Source organism: Peromyscus californicus, unplaced genomic scaffold (assembly GCF_007827085.1).
Source record: "Peromyscus californicus insignis strain IS unplaced genomic scaffold, ASM782708v3 Scaffold_20__1_contigs__length_68692818, whole genome shotgun sequence".
Classification (NCBI taxonomy): domain Eukaryota; kingdom Metazoa; phylum Chordata; class Mammalia; order Rodentia; family Cricetidae; genus Peromyscus; species Peromyscus californicus.
The window spans coordinates 44,282,121-44,302,389 of NW_026294503.1; the positions used below are offsets into that span (position 1 = coordinate 44,282,121).

Consider the following 20,269-nt stretch of genomic DNA (forward strand, 5'->3'; position numbering starts at 1 on the left):
TGGAACTCACTCTGTAGCCCAGGCTGGCCTCGAACTCACAGAGATCCGCCTGCCTCTGCCTCCCGAGTGCTGGGATTAAAGGTGTGCGCCACCACCCGGCCAAAACTACTTCTTATACTCCATAGACCAGGCTGGCCTCAAACTCATACAAAACTACCTGCCTCTGCCTCTTGAGTACTGGGGGCCAAAGGTGTGCACCACCAGGCCTGGCCTACAGGCAGCTTTTGACTCCATTTTGGGGGAGAAGGATGTTAGCAGCCCTTGGGTGGACTCAGAAACAGTACCACCCATCCAGCACAGACTGATAAATGACTTGGGAACAGAAAGGGGACTCTCTACAAGTCTATTGGGAAGAATTGAGACTCTGGGGTCACATAGCTGGGCTTTAGACCTTGAATAGGGCCTGGTTCTTTCACAAAAATGTTCTGTGGCAATCCCCAAATAAGACTATGAACTTCATGTACAGGAACGGCAGGGACCTCTTCTCACAGTCAGACCTCGGCCTCATCAACTGCCCACCCCTTAGTGCTCCTGTCCTGGGTTACTTCTTGTCTGGAGAGGTGGAGGGAAGCACAGGCTGCAGGGCAGGCTGGGAGTAAGCCATGTCTTCCCCATGAGGGCTCCAGGCCTCAGTTTTCCCACCTGTAAGTTGGGGGTAAGAATCCCTCCTTGAGGACTTCCCAGAGATAAGGCCCAGTGCAGACATCTGGGGGGGGGGTGTCCTCCCTCCCACCTGTGAGGGGCCGGAGAAGTCTGAGGTCCATGCAGCCTGCCCTATCCAGAGATCGGCCTGAGCATCCCCATGGGGAGGCTCTCTCTAGAGAAGGAAGTTCTTTGAACTTCTTAAGGATGATGGGCCAGTGATGAAGGCGGTGATGTCATAGCTCTGGCCACGCCCCGACATTCCAGCAGCTAGGGTAGGCTCAGTAAATGCTGAGCGAGTGCCCAGCCAACTGCTGCAGGGATGATGACCTTGGCTCTGTCCCCTGGTATGCCCCACCCACAGGCCTTGAATCCTGATGACACCCTCTCCCGCTGACAAAGCACATCCTGTGGGAATGACTGCTCGGTAGGTCACATTTTCTTGCTTGTAACCAAAGCCCAGAGAAGGGTAGACACTTACCTCAGGTCACACAGTAAATGTGGGACAGAGCCTGAGCAGAGGACGATGTACTCTCCTGATCCTGGCTGTACATTCAATGCATGCTGGGTAGTATCTGGAATTTGATCTGAAAAGCACCTGTGTCCACATGGGCGGCTCTTAGAAAAAAATCAAGGTCAGCCTTGAAGGCTGGAGGTCATTCCCAGAGTAGAGAGGGTCTGGAGGTACGGACAAGGCAGACTTCAGGGTCTAGACTGCAGCAGGGGATCCTGGGTAGGTCACTTCTTCTTCTTCTTCTTCTTCTTCTTCTTCTTCTTCTTCTTCTTCTTCTTCTTCTTCTTCTTCTTCTTCTTCTTCTTCTTCTTCTTCTTCTTCTTCGTTGTTTTGTTTGTTTTTCGAGACAGGGTTTCTCTGTGTAGCCCTGGCTGGAACTCACTCTCTAGACCAGGCTGGCCTCGAACTCACAGAGATCCTCCTGCCTCTGCCTCTTGAGTGCTGGGATTACAGGTGTGCACCACCACCACTTGGCTGGGCCTCTTGAGGCAGGTGCGGGCACCCCCAGTTCAGGGTCTGGCAACCGCACCCCAGAGGTGTGCACGGCAGCTGTGTGGGGAGACAGATGGGACAACTCCCCAGCTTCCTGTGTCCAGTGCTGGAGGGTCTTGTTCCGTGTGACTCAGTGTGGAGGCTCTGGGGGCTGGGCAGGAGGACCGGGCAGGATGTGGGAGTGTTGGCTGTGTCCCACCGTATCAGCAGCCCTACTCCCTCACCTTGTCTTACTCTGTGTCCACATTCCTTGCCATTACCTTGTTTTTCGAGACAGGGTTTCTCTGTGTAGCTTTGCGCCTGTCCTGGATCTCGCTCTGTAGTCCAGGCTGGCCTCGAACTCACAGAGATCCACCTGGCTCTGCCTCCTGAGTGCTGGGATTAAAGGCGAACACCACTGCTGCCCGGCTGCCATTACCTTTTGAAGACAATCTCTCTCCCCTTCCACAGTTTTAGGCAGCTGTCTTATGTATGTATTTTCCACAGCATCTCACTGTGTATAGCACTCTGTGTATGGAACTCTCTATGTAGACAAATAGATGGGGTTAGCCTAGAACTCACGGAGATCTACCTGCTTCTGTCTCCCAGTGCTGTGATTAAAGGCGTGTGCTGCCACACATAGCTCAACTTTTTTTTTGGGGGGGGGTCTCATATAGTCCAGGTTGGCCTTGAACTACTGATCCTCCTGCCTCCACCTCCTCAGTGCTGAGTTTATAGGTGTATGCCACCACAAACAGCTTTCTGTTTACTTCTTTTTAGTTTTTTAAATGAAAGTAACTATTAAAATAGTAATGACGCAGACACCACGTGAAGCTTGCTATTTCTAAGGTCTAATGATGTCATACACATTCACGCTGCTCTGCAAACATCACCACCATCTGTCTCTGGAACTTTCCATCACCTTAAACCAAAACTGCACCCTTAAAACACCAGCTCCTAGCCACTCCCAGCCCCCCAACTCACCTTTCCTCTCTCTGCCTCTATGAACTTCCTACTCCAGCTCCCTCACACGAATGGACCCAGACACACAATCTCCCCCTCTCTTTGCTTTTTTTTGGGGGGGGGAAGGGAGCGGACTGTGTTAGGGTTCCAACCTTCCATATGCTAAGCAAGTACTCTAACCTGTTCACTTCTGAAACTCTGGGACAGGTGCCTCCTCTGGGAATAAGACCAGGTATTCAAACAAGAAGCTTTAGGCCTCGATGGCCTCCAGTCCAGACCCCAACCCTGGCTGAAGCCTCAGCTCTTCACCGGCCTTGTATCCCCTGGGCTCTCTGCTCACAGCTGGAGATTCTTCCCACTGCTTTGAAGTCCATAATAGTGATGATGATGATGATGATGATGAAGATGATGATGACGGCGATGACGTGCAAAGATGATGTTGATGGTGGAGGTGGTGATGGTGATGGTGGAGGTGGTGATGATGATGGTGGTGGTGATGATGATGATGATGGAGGTGGTGATGATGATGGAGGTGGTGATGATGATGATGATGATGGAGGTGGTGATGATGATGGTGGTGGTGATGATGATGGAGGTGGTGATGATGATGGAGGTGGTGATGATGATGGTGGTGGAGGTGGTGATGATGTTGATGGTGGTGGAGGTGATGATGATGGTGGTGGAGGTGATGATGATGGTGATGATGGAGGTGGTGATGGTGGTGGAGGTGGTGATGATGATGATGATGGAGGTGGTGATGATGATGGTGGTGGTGATGATGATGGAGGTGGTGATGATGATGGAGGTGGTGATGATGATGGTGGTGGAGGTGGTGATGATGTTGATGGTGATGATGGTGATGATGATGATGATGGAGGTGGTGATGATGATGGTGGTGGAGGTGGTGATGATGATGGTGGTGGAGGTGGTGATGATGATGATGATGAAGGTGGTGATGATGATGGGGGTGGTGATGATGATGGAGGTGGTGATGATGATGGTGGTGGAGGTGGTGATGATGATGATGGTGGAGGTGGTGATGATGTTGATGGTGATGATGGTGATGATGATGATGATGGAGGTGGTGATGATGATGATGATGGAGGTGGTGATGATGATGGTGGTGGTGGAGGTGATGATGGTGGTGGAGGTGATGATGGTGGTGATGATGATGATGATGGTGGAGGTGATGATGATGATGATGGTGGAGGTGGTGATGGTGATGATGATGGTGGAGGTGATGATGATGATGATGGTGGAGGTGGTGATGATGGTGATGATGGTGGAGGTGGTGATGATGATGGTGGTGGTGGAGGTGATGATGATGGTGGTGGAGGTGGTGATGATGATGGTGGTGGAGGTGATGATGATGGTGGAGTGATGATGATGGAGGTGGAGGTGATGATGGTGGTGGTTCTACAGTGGTATGGATACTGCTGCTGGTGATGACAATGGGCAGGAGGAATCTCAGGGACTGGCACCTTCTCTGGGACTGACACCCTTCTTGGCCAGGGTGACCTCCAGAGGCCAGCATCATGTCTTTCTCACTCTCTGACAAGACTGGGCCCAGCTGAGTTGAATGTGGGGTGGTGGGAGAGGAAGTCTCCAGTTCTCACCTTAAAAGCCCCAGCTCATCTCTGCCCCTCCCCGCCCCAGACACCCTGGTTGTCCCTGCTTGTCTTTTTCTCTTCTCAACTTGGGGGCCCTGGAATCCTGGGATGCTCCCAGCCTCACCCCCACCCCCGCCCTCCACTTCCAGCCCTAGGTTCCTGTGGCTGAAGGGCCTTCACAGCCTTGGCTTGGTCACACAGCGGAGGACGTTGCTCACAGACAGCCTGCCCTGCAGCCCCAGCTCTGTAACCATCACATGCTACCTGGGCCACTGGGGAGGGCTAGGGAAACTGAGGCATGGAACAGTGTGCTCTCTAGGTCACCTTTGATAAACTCACTCTCCTCGACATCCTCTGGGCTCAGGGGCTAATAAGGAAGCTACTTGTAGGCCCCTGCGCAAGGAGATATCCAAAGCTAAGCTGAGGCAGGCTCAGTCTTCCTAGGTGGTGGCTAAGCCTCAACTAACTATAAAGAGGATGCAAGATGGCCACGCCCCTCAGTGGGTGGAGCTGAAATACCCAGAGAGGCAAGTCCTTCAGGTCAGGGCTCTGTGCATATCTCCCCTTGCTTTCCTTTTCTGTGACAGCTCAATGTAGACAGGCCCAGAGACAGGGAGGGTCGGGCCTCTGTGGCTCTCTGAACCTCAGGATCGTCCTCTGCCTTGGATGACTGCTGTGCTGTGGGTCCGCTGGGTCACAGGGCCTACAAATTACATCCTAGCTTTGTTCTTCCCTCCTGAGAGCAAAGGGAGAGGCAGGCGGCGGCGCTGGTGAAGGCGGTGGCTGAGATGTTGGAAGGGAAGAGAGAGCAGAGGCCTCGGCCGTGGTGAAGGGCGGTGGTAGATGAATCCAGAGTCCCCGAGCAGCCCTTCCTGTGAGCACCGCGGTCTGTAGAGAGTAGACTGACAATGGACAAGGACCAGCAAAGGGTGCTAAGTCCTCAGACCTTGAGGGAGGCATGAAGCAACCTCTGTCAGTCAGGGTCAGCACTAGCCTGAACTCATGTCAGAGGTAAGAGGTGGCGACTCCCTGGCCCTTTCAGGACTCAGTTTTGGGTTTTCCTTAGGCCCAGACCTGAGCCTGTCATTGTGAGGCCTTCCAGAACTGGGCTCCCGCCCACAAGCTCCTCCTCTCCCTCTGGACATGCCAGGCTTTTGTGAGAGGGTGGAATCCCACTTTGTGAGCAGGGATACCGGTCCAAATCCTCGGGGATTGACAGACCTAAAATGCCCTTCCACACAACATAGTTCATTTGATACGTGGGGAAACTGAGGCTTTTGGAATGAGACCACTCAAAGATCTGAGTGCCAAGATGTCCATTGGCCCTGTTCTCTGTGCCCCTTATGGCCCAGCCCAGGCTGGAGCACTCAGCCTGCGCTCAGCTGCTGCCCCCGTGTGGTCACCTAGGGAAGTACAGGCAGGGTGAGATGCCATTCGGTCGTGGCCTGAGCGTGCACAAGTTCAATTTGGCAGGTATATTCTGAGTCATTATTTGATGGAGAAACAGCCATTGTTTCCTCTGTTTTTTCAGAAAGAAAAAGCCCCAGCCCACGAAGGTGGCAGCTAGACTTGCCCATTCTGGATGAGTGTGGTAAGAATGAAGTTGTCTGAGCGGCGCCCCGTAGAAAGGCCTGAAGACAGACAGCACCTTGCTCCTCCAGAATCATAATATGCACTTGTGCAAAGTGATCCCTTGGTATCTCAGCAGAGATAATCATGGGAGCCTGCACCCATTATGGAGATGTCATTTACCCCTACTCCCCTCCAGTCCCCCTTTTACAGTTGGCATGCTTGGAACTGAACCAACCCGTGCAGCGGTGAAGACAGAGGGTATCCAGGGCTCTTGCTGGAAGAAGCTGCAGCACCTGGGGGCTAGCAATGGGACCAGGAAAAGGTGACTCTAAGAGGGACTGTGGGACTATGGGGAAGAGGGGTGGGAGGTACAGCTGCTCTCAGGGACTGGAGTCCTCGAAGCCCCAACCCCAGCCATCTAGGGGAGAGCAAGCCAGGCAGGCCACCAGTGATGAAGACTGATGAGCTTCACCACCCCAACCTCTGCCCTGCAGCATTGCTGCTGGGGGCCAGGGCTCTAAGGCAGGAGCCCAAGGAGAGCCCAAGGCGGATCCAGAGCACCCACAGAGACAACTTCATCGTTTTGGAGTTGCCTAGCCTCTTGGAGGCTCAGTTCTAAAATGATAGGAAATTCCTTTTCATCCATGTGGTGGTGACGACACATGCCTTTGGTCCCAGCACTCAGGAGGCAGAGGCAGGTGGATCTCTGTGAGTTCGAGGTCAGCCTGGTCTACAAAGGAAGTGCCAGGCCAGCCAGGGCTACACAGAGAAATCCTGTCTCAAAACAAATGAACAAAAAGCTATCTCTAGAGAGATTGGGAGGGTTCTATCTAGGTTTGTTTATGCTGTGCTGAGACCTTTTGCATGCTAGGCAATGCTGAGCCACACTCCTAATCCTGGATTACAGGGTTAAAATCTTTTTTTTTTTTTTTTTTTTTTTAAAGAAAGAGTCTCTCTGTATATAACCCTGGCTGTCCTGGAATTCTCTATGTAGACCAGGCTGGCTTCGAACTCCCATTGCCTCTAGGAATGTTGGGATTAAAGGTGTGCACCACAGCCCGCCTCAAGAGCTCACATCTTGAACCGCAAGGACAAGCAGAGAGTAAACTGGGAACGGCAGATGTCCTTAAACTCTGAAAGCCGGAGAGTGGCACACTTCCTCGGACATGGCCACACCTCTAAACCTCCACCAACAACACCGCCAACCGGGGACCAAGTATCAGATGCTGGAGATGATGGGGCACGTCTCCTTCAAACCACCACATCACCTGAGATGGAGTGAGAGTCCTGCCGAGCCCAGGCACCGGGGCTGCAGGGTTATAACCATTAGACGGTACTGCCTGCACACACTTGGCTCCGCCTTGAGCAGGACTCCCTGGGGACAATATTTCAGCTTCCCCTTGTGTTCAGCCAACGTGTGGCCTTCGGCAAACCTCTGGGGAATTCGGAGTGAATGGTCAAAGACGCAAAGGAGTAGCAGTTTGGCTTCTGAGTGGCCTAGAGGCATCATGCGGAGGCTCCCCAGAAGCTGTGGATTTGAAAGACCTGAGGCTGGATTACGTGGGAGCCTGCAGAGAAGCTTCCAGAAGGACACACCTTCTGGAACCGGTACTGGTTGTTGCCTCTGGGGACGGGGGAGGAGAATGCAGGGGAGGAAGGCTTACTTTTCTGTTTGAATGTTTATATTATATATTGTAATGTGCGTAGATCCTAATGTGTTATAATTATAATGAATTTCCATGTGCATGTTTAATAAATGGATGCAGAAATAAACACTCACCTGGTGAGCTCCCTAAACACGGGCTGCAGCCCCAGCAGGTCTGGGGGTGGCAGGCAACCAGGATGAGCTCTCCAGGTGATGCTGTCACAGGTGGCCCTGGACTACACTTGAGGAACAAAATCACCAGCTGGGTCCTCTTCCTGCCGGCCACTCAGCCAGGCTCATTTGCATGATTTTTGCATATATTTGCATGACTCCCCTAGTTCCAAATAAAGCCTGTATTCTCCTTTATCCTTGCTTCTCCCACTCCAAGGAACACTTTCCTGCTCTCTCTCCTCCCCGAGACCTGGCTGACCCGGACAAACTCCCCTTACCCTCTGTATCCCACCCAAACATGTCATCTCCGTCCCATGTTCTCCTGGTCCCCTAAGGCTCAGCACAGGAGCCACTTCCTCTGAAGCCTCCCCTACCCCCAGTGTCTGAGCTGCCCAAAAGCTCTTCCCTCCTTTCTCTGTGTACCCACATTGTCCACCTAGGCCGTCAGGGACCAAGGAGACCAGACCACATTAGACTCATTTTTGAAGATTTGGAAACTGGGCTTGGTGAGGTCACCTGACCCGTCTCTAGGAAGGGGGCTGCTCTGGCACCACCTCTGCATGCTGCTCTTCTTTTTTTATGCCCTTCTTTATTTTTGAGGGGAGCAGGCATGTGTCACAGTGTATGGTAGTGGGGGGGGGGGTCAGAAGTCAGAAGACTTGGTGGGGAGGAACAGCTCTTTCCTTTAATCGTGTGGGTCCCGGGGATCAAACTCAGGTTGTCAGGCTTGGGAACACACACACACACACACACACACACACACACACACACACACACACACACAAGCTTTCGTCTGCTGAGCCAGCTTTTATTTATTTATTTAGTTAGTTAGTTAGTTTTTTTTGAGACAGGGTTTCTCTACATAACACCGGCTGTCCTGGAACTCACACTGTAGACCAGGCTGGCCTTGAACTCACAGAGATCCACCTGCCTCTGTCTCCCAAGTGCTGAGATTAAAGGCATGGGCTACCATGCCTAGCTCCATCTTTATTATATTATTATTATTATTATTATTATTATTATTATTATTATTATTATTAATATGTGTGGGGTGAGCAGTGTGTGTGTGTGTGTGTGTGTGTGTGTGTGTGTGTAACACCAGTTGCTTTTCCTCAATCACTCTCCTGCTTGAACTTTGATGTTTTTGTTGAAATAGGGTCTCTCACTCAGTCCAAGCTTCAAGGATTTAACTGCTTCCATTCCGCGCCCAGCTTTGGGGTTAGAGGCTCGCCCGGGTTTTTACATGTGCTCTAGGATCTGAACTCAGGTCCTTTGCTTGCCTGGCAGGGTCTTTACTGGCTGAGCCATCTCCTAGTGCCCCATTTTACTCTTTTGGTTTGGAGTGCTGGGGATCGAACCTAAGGCCTTGTGCAAGCACTCAACCACTGAGCTGCATTCTCAGCCCCAAGTCAAAGTCATTTAGATTTGTTTTGCTCTACTTGATTTAATTAGGTCTAAAATTACCAAGTCATCCACACTTAAGTAAAAATATTCCAACCCTGAAATAGCTGGGGGGAAAAATAGACTCCCCTCTCTTCCCCGTTTCTCCCCCAGCCGCACTCTCTAGGATGAAACACTGCACAATCTTGGGTCCCCTGCCACACCCCATTTGCATTTATATACAGATGTGATGCATGCAAATATGTAAACATAGCATTTTATTAGAACATATACATGCAAAAAATACTTAAAAACAACACAGGGACTGGAGAGACCGCTCAGCGCTTAAGAGCACATGTCTCTTTCAGAGGACCCAGGTTCAGTTCCTACAACCCATGTCAGGTGGCTCACAACCGGCTGGAATTCCAGCCCCAGGGGAATCTGATGCCCTCTACTGGCCTCTGTGGGAACTGCACTCATGTGCACATTACTCACTCCCATATCCATAAACAATACAATAAAAAAAAAATCTAAGCTAGGTGGTGGTGGTTGGTGATAGCACACACCTTTAATCTCAGCACTCAGGAGGCAGAGGCAGGCAGATCTCTGTGAGTTTGAGGCCAGCCTGGTCTACAGAGAGAGTTCCAGGACAGCCAAGACTACACAGAGAAACGCTGTCTCAAAAAACAAAACAAATAAGCAAACAAACAAACAAAAATTAAAATAAAAAGGAAAACAGTAAAGATACACACCTATGTACTCATAGCTCCTGAAAAATCACATCTTAGGACCACACCCTGGAGCCCTTCTATATATGTACATCTTCTCTCCTCCTTTGGCTTTTCCTTACAGATGGGCCACATAATATATTTCCCTAAATAATAAGCTGGAGATGAAAATTGCTAAATTATCATTCGTGCAACATGTTCAACTTTATTAGGCAAGACTGAACTATTTTCCAAGGAGGGTAAAACAGCTTATACTCCCACCCAGAGTGGATGAGCGTCCCCACAACTCTACATCCTCATCAAATCTGGCACTCCTCAACTTCATAATTTCTGCCAAGCTAGTGGGAGTAAGGTTCCAACTCATTGTGGCTCTGATTTGCATTTCCCTGATTACTAATGATATTGAGTTTCTGGTTTGTTGATGTCTTCTCTATCCTTAGTGATTTTTTTTCCTTATTTTTCATCTGTCAGTCACTGAAAGGCTGTAATGAAAATCTGTAATTATGTTGGGTTTGTTCATGTCTCCTTGCTTTGTCATATATATACATTTAAAAACAGATTTTATTTTATTTTATTTATTATTATTATTAATTATTTATTTTTTTGTTTTTTGAGACAGGGTTTCTCTGTGTAGTTTTTGGTACCTGTCCTGGAACTCGCTTTGTAGACCAGGCTGGCCTCGAACTCACAGAGATCCTCCTGCCTCTTCCTCCAGAGCGCTGGGATTAAAGGCATGAACCACCACTGCCTGGCCTGATTTTATTTTTAATTATGTGTGTGCAGTTCCCTTAAAGGCCAAAAGGGGGCGTGAGATCCCCTGGAACTGTAGTTAAAGGCCGCTGTGAGCTGTCCAAAGTGAGTGCTGGAAACGGAACTCTAATCCCCTACAAACAGTTGAGCTCTCAAGCCCTACGCCATCTCCTCATCCCCATGCTTTATGTAGTTTAAGCAAATGTTAGGAAGTGTGTAAGAGTTTAGACTTGTTACACCTTCCTGGAGTTTTCTCCCAGCATCTATTCTAACACTGCTTTTGCCTTGCAGTCTAGTTTGTCTGACATCACGATAATGACAAGGCTTTTGATCTTTTCCTAAACAAAGAACGGTAATTCATTGCCGCCTCCTCTTCTTGTCTGACTCAAATCACTTCCAAGTTGCCAGTTGGCCTTAGTAAGAGGTGACTCAATTTCTTATTTAAAAATTTTTTTTTATCATAGAAAATTTCAAGCACATACAAAAGTACAGAATAGTATCCAACCAGTCCCTGAGTAACTCAGCAGCTGAGATCCAACACCTCTAGCTCCCATACTGACTCAAGGCAAATCTCATGTCCTGTAGACCAGCTCTAAATATTTGGGTGTTTGCCTCAAGAAATACATATTTATTTATTTAAAAGACAGGGTCGGTTGGGCAGTGGTGGCACACGCCTTTAATCCCAGCACTCTGGAGGCAGAGCCAGGTGGATGGATCTCTGTGAGTTTGAGGCCAGCCTGGGCTACAGAGTGAGTTCCAGGAAAGGCACAAAGCTACACAGAAAAACACTGTCTCGAAAAACAAAAAACAAACAAACAAAAAAAAGACAGGGTCACACTATTAGCCCTGGCTAGCCTGGAACTCACTCTATAGACCAGATTGACCTTGAACTCACAGAAATCTGCCTGTCTCTGCCTCCTAGGGTGCTAGGATTAAAGGTGTGCACCACCATGCCCAGCAAGACCCTTCTTTTATAATCTAAACTCCATCACCATTCAAGAAGAATCCCCTAGCAGCATCAGGTGTTATCTTCTCACCCCCTCACCTCTACACACACACACACACACACACACACACACACACACACACACACACCCCACCCCCAAGCAGGGTTTCTCTGTGTAACCACCCTGGCTGTCCTGGAAGCTTTGTAAACCAGGCTGGCCTCGAACTCAGAGATCTGCCTGCCTCTGCCTCCCCAGTGCTGGGATTAAAGGCGTGTGCCACCACTGCCCAGCCAGGTGTCATCTTTTGGTCCGTGTTGATCACTTTGGAATGTAGAAGAAGCCCGGAGACTGTGACTGTCAATGTCTCTCAGATCCTACTGACAGCGGTGTGTGCCTCGGTGAGGAAGCCACTGGTACTGCCCTTCTCAGGGAAGTAATCTGCACCAAAGCAACCTGACCCAATATGGCGGGGCACACAGGCACTAAGGCGGTGGCGGTGGCAGTGGGGTTGGGGGTAGGGGTAGGGGTGGGTGGTAGTGGGTGGGTGGGGTGGGGGCGGGTGGCTGGGGTGGCTGGGGTGGGTGGGTGAGGGGCATGGGGGGAACTTGTTAGAAGGAGGAAGGGCTCCACAGAAGGGTTGGGGACAAGAGAGGACAGTAGGGGAAGGTGACCAGATCTCTCTGGCTCCATGGTCCCCACTCTGCCTTGTACTTTCTTTGTGATTTGTTTGTTGAAGAAGTTGGGTTTTGTTTTATAGGAGCATGTGTTGTTTAAAGAAGTCATACATGCAATCATCTTTAGCAGCAGATAGGATCTGGTGGCGGGTGCGGAGGGTGCTAGGAATGAAACCCAGGTGTGGCGGCGGTTAGTTTTGTTACCTTGACAGAAACTAGTGTCACCTAGAAAGAGAGAATGCCTGTTGAGGAATTACCGTCATCAGCTTGGTCTGTGGGCATGTTTGTGGGGACATTTTCTCGGGCAGTCTCATCCCTAGGCAGATTGAACCTGTGCTGTGTAAGAAGAGTGGCTGAGGGAGCCTGGGTACCAGCCAGTAAGCAGCATCCTCCTGCTGTCTCTGCTTCAGTTCCTGTCTTGAGGTTCCTGCTCAGGCTTCCGTAGATGATGGGCTGGTACCCAGAAGTGGAAGGGGAAATAAACCCTTTCCTCCCCAAGTTGCTGTTAGTCAGAACACTTTATCACAGTGACAGGGAGCAAACTAGAGTACCAGACGTCACCAATATCAGACAAGCATTCTACCATTGAGATACATTCCTCAGTCCGTGCTTGTGTGTGCACGTGCGGGCGTGTGTGTGTGTGTGTGTGTGTGTGTGTGTGTGTGTGTGTGTGTGTGTGATATGTCACACTTATTTTTAGTACCGAGTCTTTGAAATCAGTAGGTACCCTTCCACACATGGTACCTCTCCATGAGAACAACTCTGAACTGGGTTAGGATCATGGTTACTAGGCTTCGCCTCTTATCCCTGGGTCTGGGGCAGTGTGGGATCAATGGAGGGCAAAACGCACTTTGCAAGTACAGGTGATTCCAACAGGGATGTCGTCACAGCTTTGCTGAAATCCAGCCTCTCTGCTGCCCAGCCCCCTCTCCTCAGAGAGGGCTCTGTAGCTTGAAGTCCCCAAGACTGCTGCCAGGCTGTGCTGTGGGGAGAGACACCCCCAGTATTTCCCCACTGCCTTCCCACCCTTGCCTGCCACACTTCCCTGACTAGTAACCATTTTGGTGGGTGGGCTTTCCCTGGAAGGAGAAAGTGGGATCATTCTGAGACAGGAGGGGAAACTGAGGCAAAGAAGAGCACCTCCATCCCTGTAGTTCAGCTGCTGTAACAGTGGGACCCGGGGCTTCAGTGTGGAAGGCTGAGTGAGATGTGAGGTCTGGCAGCCGAGGGTCTCAGATGCCCCTGAGGTGGCTGGGCCTGTTCTCCCACCCAGCGGACTGGGTCCCAGGATCTCTCAGGGCAGGAGCCAGCCACTGCAGAAAAGGTCTAGAGAGAGCCCTTGCGCTTGTCTGGTAGCCTGCCAGAGTCGACCCTGCGCCTCAATTGAGAGGTGAGTTTTGAAGGATGCGGATAAAAATAACAGCCATTAGCTGGGGCTGAGTGCTTCATCTGGCCACTCAGAGCAGTCCCAAGGTGGCGGTCCTCATGTCCTCCTCCTGCAGAGGAGCAAACAAGGCCTCAGCCAGCTGTGGAGAGGCTTGCTTGCAGCCTCACAACCCAGAAGAGCTGTCCCCAGCTTCCGGGTTCTGTGGGACCTCCAGCAAGACCTTGGCCAGAGTCTCACAGAATGGACATTTGTGTCGCCCCCTACCTTCTCTTTTTCCTCCCGTGGTCTCCTCTCGGGTTCTCTGTCTCTCTGGACTCCTCTGACATTCTCTCCAGGTTGCCATGGCCCTCAACTAGGTCCTTCGGGACTCTCAGGCAGGTCGGTGGCTTTTCCGTGCCTGCAGCTCACACCACCATTCAGAGTGCCCCAGTGGTCACCTCATGCTTGGGCAATGTGGCGGGGTCTGGAACTGCTTTCAGTATTCTATCTCTGTGACAAAACGCTTTAGAAAATCATCTAAATGGGGAGAGGTATATTTTGCGGTGGGTTTTTTTGGGGGGGGGGTTGGGGAGGAAGCAGGGCTTCATGCAGCTCAAGCCAGCTTCAAAAAAAAAAAAAATTCTGTAGTTAAAAATAACCTTAAATTTAGCCGGGAGGTGGTGGTGGCACACGCCTTTAATCCCAGCACTCAGGAGGCAGGGGCAGGCGGATCTCTGAGTTTGAGGCCAGTCTGGTCTACAGAATGAGTTCCAGTGCAGCCAGAGCTATACAGAGAAACCCTGTATTGAAAAACCAAATAAATAAATAAATAAAATGCCCCCAAAACACACACACACACACACACACACACACACACACACACACACACACACACACCCCTTAATGGTTCTGCCTCCACCTCTCAAGTGCTGGGATTACAGGTGTGCACCACCACATCTGGTGAGGCACTGGGATTGAATGTAGGGCCTCTGTGTGCCAGGCAAGCATTCTACCAACTGAGCCTCAGCCTCAGACTGAAAGCTGTACTGTGGCGCTTGGTTTTCAAGGTTTTCTCCTGTAGCAGATCCCTGTTGGGTCTTTAGACATTAGATTGCATGCACATACACAGCCAATGCCCTGCCTCAGGGTGGCTTCCAAGATCATGCCCCCAAGGACCTTCCGATGACCCACCTCCTAAAGGTCCCATCTCCTCTCAACAGTGCCACCGACTGGCAACAAAGCCTTTTACGTAGGGACCTTTGGGGGCAGGGGGGGGGGGACATTCTAGCTGCAAATCATCTCACGCCCATAGGCTGAGATGCTGTGAGCCCAGAGCTTGGGCCTGTGACAATATTGCTGGAGTCTGTGGTTCACTTCCAGCAATCCACCCACCCTGCTCTCTCCCGTCACTCACTGCCCACCTCCCGTTCTCCCAAAACTCCCTAGTAGACCTAGCATTCCTTGCTCCACGGCCTGAGTCCTCTGTCAGTCACCAGGGTGTGGCGAAGCCACCAAGGAAGGGAGAGCTTCCTTACCCACGCCGTCCCTGCAGGGACCAGGCCATAAATAGCCTCTTTCTTCTTTCCACTTCTGCGAGCTCAATTGCCCATGTCCTGCCTCCTTCTCACCTGTCATGAGGGAACTGGAACCTGTCCATCCCTTCCACTCCCTGTCATTAGCCTGTCCGCGCCTCTCCACTCCCCGCCCAGAGACTCCTCACAGGCTTGGCAGGTCCTGTGGTTCCTGAGCCCCAGGCTGGCCCCTCCCATTCCTGCTTTCTCCTCCAGCTTCCTTCGGGAGCCTTGAGACTTGGAGATTGACAAGGGTCTGTAGGCTCTCGTCGCCCACCCCACTCCAGCCCACTCAGCCGCCAGAGCGCGGCTTCCTGGATTCCACCTCCCTTTCCACTTCTGCTACTAGACAGCCTGCCCATGGCTCCCGCTGCCTGAAGAAAAGGTCCTAGAGTCTCCATTTGACGTCGGAGCTCCCAGGTCCTGCTGTCCTCACACCATGCAGCCCTTCCTCAGCTCTACTCCGCTATGGCTCCGGCTATGGCGGAAGAAAGAAAGAAGTCTGCCAGCCCCACTGTCCCAGGCTTGCCCCCTCCTCATACATCGGGTACCCACAGTGCTCCTATCTTTCCTCCCATCATGCCATTGGGAAATCTGACATCTGACCCCATTCAGCAGGGTAGGAATTTGTGGTCCCAGGCTAGAGACTGGCCCGAGCTCTTTCTGAACATCATGCCCCAGTGTTGAAGGGCTGTGGGCCAGGTTCCAGGCATAGCTTTGGTTTAGTGCCAAAGCCCCTTGCCTGAGATTGAACCTCCCTTGCTTAAGGCAGGGCCTCATAAATTATTTGTTAGGTAAATGAGCTTTTTAGAATCAGTCATGGTCACTTCTGGGCCATGCGCTAAAGTCAAGGGCAGAATGCAGGATGGCTGGTGCTGGTGTCTGTGCTGACCACAGGGACCCAGGCAATGCTGTGGGCTGGGAGACTCCTGCCAGGTCCGTGAGGTGATGCTTGGTCCATGCCATACCTGAGGGAGTCAGTAGACAGATGGGGTTAGCCCTGCCGGTCTCCAGGCCTGAGGGAGGTAGGACAGCCTCGGCTGACTTTACTAAGTGCCAATTCTGTCCTGGCCTCCCACCATCCTCAGAAAGCCGGGAACAGAATCCACGCTTGTGCAGCACACCAGAACCCCAGGAGCTACGAAACCCAGCTCCTACCCTTGAAGATGAGGAGATGGAGGCCAGAGAAGGGATGAGATGCCCCTGGACGCCACAGTGATTCAGGAATCCAGTACTCAGAGCCCAGATGCGCTGAGTGCTAAGTAATACTTCAGGTTTCTGTTTTCCCCATTGTTACCAGGAAACTCCAAGTTTGCTCTCAAACTAATTGTGTTGTTTATTGTTAAGTTGATCAAAACCTTTTCCAAAGGCCACTCAACATTTATTTAGATCATTAATGCGCCTGACCCCATACGTGCCGTGCCCAGTCACATACAGGATCTCATTTAACCCATACAGAATGTGAGATAGATACATGAATGTCCTACACACACACACACACACACACACACACACACACACACACACACACACACACACGCAAGCTCAGAGACAATTAACCTGCCCAAAGTCACACAGCTGTTCAGTGGCAAGGGCAAAACTGAAACCTAGGTGCCTCTGGCTCTCACATCCATGATCTTTCCTCTCAGTGGGGGACAAGGAAGTGCCAGGGGTCTTAACTTACTTGCCTCTTGCCAGCCAATCTTCCCCGGGACACTGGGAGGGGAAGCTGGGTTTTGAAGCTCCTCCCTTCCCAATCCTGAAAAGGTCTAGCTTGTTTCTGTGGAAGGATGTGGATGCCAAGTCTACCGTCTCTGGGTTTTTGTTTGCTTTTTGAGACAGGGTCTTTCGATGTAGCCCTGGCTGTCCTGGAACTTGCTAGGTAGAACAAGCTGGCCTGGAACTCACAGAGATCCTCCTGCCTCTGTCTCTGCCTCTGCCAAATGCCAAAGATGGAAGACTTGCCTGGGCATGGTGGTGCACACCTTTAGTGCCAGTCCTTGAGAGGTGAAGGGCAGGAGAGTCAGAAGTTCCAGGTCATCTTCAGCTACATACTGAGTTTGAGGCCAGCCTGGGCTACATGTGACCTAGTCTTAAACAAACAAAAAACAAAAAACAAAGAATAAAATCCTAATAAAACAAACCATACTGCCCCGATCAGTCTGTTACCCGGAAAAGATAAGAGAAGCCACATACAGGAAGAAGCCTGTGTCATCTCAGAAAGGACTGACCGTGACAGTAAGAAGTTGAATGCCACCTGGGCCCCTCTCTAGTTCTTTCTAAGCTGTTTAAGTTCTTAAGGAAAACTCGATTCCAGAAGCCATGTCGAAGGAAGCCACCGTGAGCCAAGACTATTCTTGAATGGTGGCTTTTCGGCAGCGGTGCGGGGGCGGAGCCTCTGTGAGGCCACACCCTCCTCCCCACCTGTCCCTTCCCACACCCATACTCCCGTCAAGCCTTCCAGGGTCCCTCTCCCCGACGACGGAGGAGCAGGCACAAGGCCGGACCAGTCTAGCTCATCTTTCCAGGGCCAAGCAGAGAAGGGCGTGGCCGCACCTCCAAGGCCCTGCAGCTACCAGCCAGTTTGCATGACTGAGCACCAAGGTATCTAAGCTGCAGCCGCCCCCGGATGCAGCCACCAGGAGCGCAAGGAAGGAGAGATCGGGAGCTGCACACGGAGCTGGGAAGCGGGTGGGAGGGCTGCGAAAGGGGAACAGGTGGGAGAGAGAAGGTGAGTCAGCAGAGCTGAGCCTGCAGCCTGCATGGAGCCGTGGAGTCTGAGCTCTCTTGCACCCTGGGTCTGCCTGGGGGGCCTACACTGGTACTCCCCTGCAGCTCTGTACCAAGCCCAGGCTTTGGGCTCTTGCCAAATCTGCTTCTCTCGTGTCCACAAGACATGTGGCCTGTGGCCTGAGAGAGGAATGGGGTTGTCTGAATGGACAGTTACCCCAGGAGTCTGAGCAAGTGGCTCTCTGGTAATGATGTTTCTAGGGGACCCTGGAGTGCTTGTCCTGGGGTGGCCCTCTGGTCAGCCAGAGTGGACATCTTGATTCTTGTTCCACCTAGGCTGAGTACTGACACTTCCCATCGCCTGAAGCAAGCATGAAGAAGGTCTCACCGGTGTTCTCCCAGGGCCTGCACGGCTAGACAGTAGGACATCCCTGAGAAGCTACCTGGGTCTGGGGTGAGCGCAGGCGGCTAGGCAATGGAGATTTTTCTCTTGCCGAGTGCCACCTCCCCACCCTCACCCACCCTTTGAGGCTGTTGAAGGTCACTGGTGCACTTGAGATAACAGGGTGGGGACAGAAAAGGGTGGCAGACACCCTCTGTCCGTCACTGCCCTCAGAGGATGGAAGAGAGGCTGCCCTTTGCCCTTTGCCCTCTGTCAGTCATCACACGGGAGAGGCCAGTCTTCAATTCTCTCATCCTGCATCTATGTCTTCATCCATCAAATGAGACCTCAGTTCTTTTTTTTTGGTTTTTCGAGACAGGGTTTCTCTGTGTAGCTTTGGTGCCTGTCCTGGATCTTGCTCTGTAGACCAGGCTGGCCTCGAACTCACAGAGATCCGCCTGGCTCTGCCTCCCGAGTGCTGGGATTAAAGATGTGCACCACCACCGCCCGGTGAGACCTCAGTTCTTGACTGCCTGTATAGCAAGCTACTGTTGGGGGCCTTGGATCCCCAGCTAGCCTCTCTCCAGGAAAGAACCCCCAGATTCCCTGGTTAAGCTGTTAAAGCATTCTGGGTATGCAGTATTTACCCAGATGGTAGCTGTGGCCAGTGCTGGTGAAGTGTGATCCTTCATACATCAACCCACTTTACTCCACAGGGGTAAGCTGGCATATTGGCACAGAGGTTCCTGAGACTACACAGAGTGCTTTCTGCTTCTCTACAGCCTGAGTGCCGGGCACAGAGCTGGCATGTGAAACAGAGTGGCTGAAGGCAACCCCTCAGAAAGGGGCTAGACCATCCTGCATGACAACACTTGCCACGCTCCTAAAGATGGAGTCTGACTCCCCCGCTTGCATCAGAATGGTCTCCTGATGACCCTATACACCCAATAAAATGCATCAGAAGTGATGTTCAAGTTGAGGCTCCCTAGCAGTCCTCATTCTTGGATTCCTCCTGTAAACACCACCAAGGAGCCTGATGGAATGAATGCATGTGAGGAGGAAGGGCCTCAAGCCCCAGCTCAGCACCAGACCATCAGCCAACATGCGGCCAAGGCTACCTTAGTTCCTTTCCAGAGTGGACATCCCAGCACAGCTGACTGGGAGCGCAGCTTCCCACAGACCTTGAGGAACAGATGGTCGCCTGAGCGAGGGTGACTCTTCACACAACACAAGCTATGGAGCCCAGAGAGAAGGGAAGGGATTGTCAGAGGTCCCCCAGCAAGGCAGACACCACATCCGGACTAGGAGCAGGCTTTCAGTAGGTTTCTGGAGCGCCCCTCCCACTACAGTGCCCTGCAGGCTCCCTCAGCAGTGTGTAGAGACATGAATGTGTGTACTTATGCATGTGTGCAAATCCCGTGGGCACTTCCTACTTCCCCTGAGTTACGAAGATTTGATTCAGACCTAGCTTCAGTGATGCTCACGCAGGGTCCTTCCATTGCCCGCCAGGTGGCAGAGGTCCCTGTGAGGGTCGGTATCTCAGAAAGGGTACATACCCCTGAGACGGCTCATTCAGTAAAGTCCGAGCATGAGGACCTGAGTTCAATCCCCAGCACCTATGTTTTAAAAAAAAAAGCTGCCACTAGGAAAAGACAGGTAGGTCCTGTGGCTCTCTGGTCAGCTAGCTTACCCTAACCATGAACTCCAGACTAGTAAGAGACCATGTCTCAAAACATAAGGTGGACAGGGCTGGAGAGATGGCTCAGCGGTTAAGGGCACTTGTTGCTTTTGCAGAGGACCCAGGTTTGATTCCCAGCACCTACAGTGGCTCACAACCATCTGTAACTCCAGTCCCAGAGGATCCGATGCTCTCTTCTGGCCTCCACACGCCTCAGGCACTCACATGGTGCAGAGACATACATGCAGAAAAAAAAAAAAAAAAGCCCATGCCTACGAAATGGAAATAAATCATTAAAAAGGATGGATGGCTCCTGAGGACAAAAGATGAGGTTGTCCTTTGGCTTCCACATGGGCACACACATGTGCACACACACACACACACACACACACACACACACACTAATTATTAGAAAGGGGGCCACATACAGATACTCACATGCTTTCTCTCTCTCCCCTCTCTACCAGCCTACGTC

General features: G+C 51.5%; 1 long non-coding RNA gene across 2 annotated transcripts; it reads left to right on the plus strand.

Annotated features, from left to right (window-relative positions):
- Nucleotides 1–941: 941 nt before the first annotated feature.
- On the plus strand, nt 942–7,783 carry LOC128116294 (uncharacterized). 2 transcript variants are annotated; one of them, XR_008220427.1, is made up of 3 exons: nt 942–1,069; nt 5,732–6,094; nt 6,717–7,783. It is a non-coding gene; the product is annotated as an uncharacterized LOC128116294 (long non-coding RNA). The 2 variants fall into 2 exon arrangements; XR_008220426.1 differs by lacking the exon at nt 6,717–7,783 and having other exon boundaries at nt 5,732–6,702.
- The last annotated feature ends 12,486 nt before the right edge of the window (nt 7,784–20,269 follow it).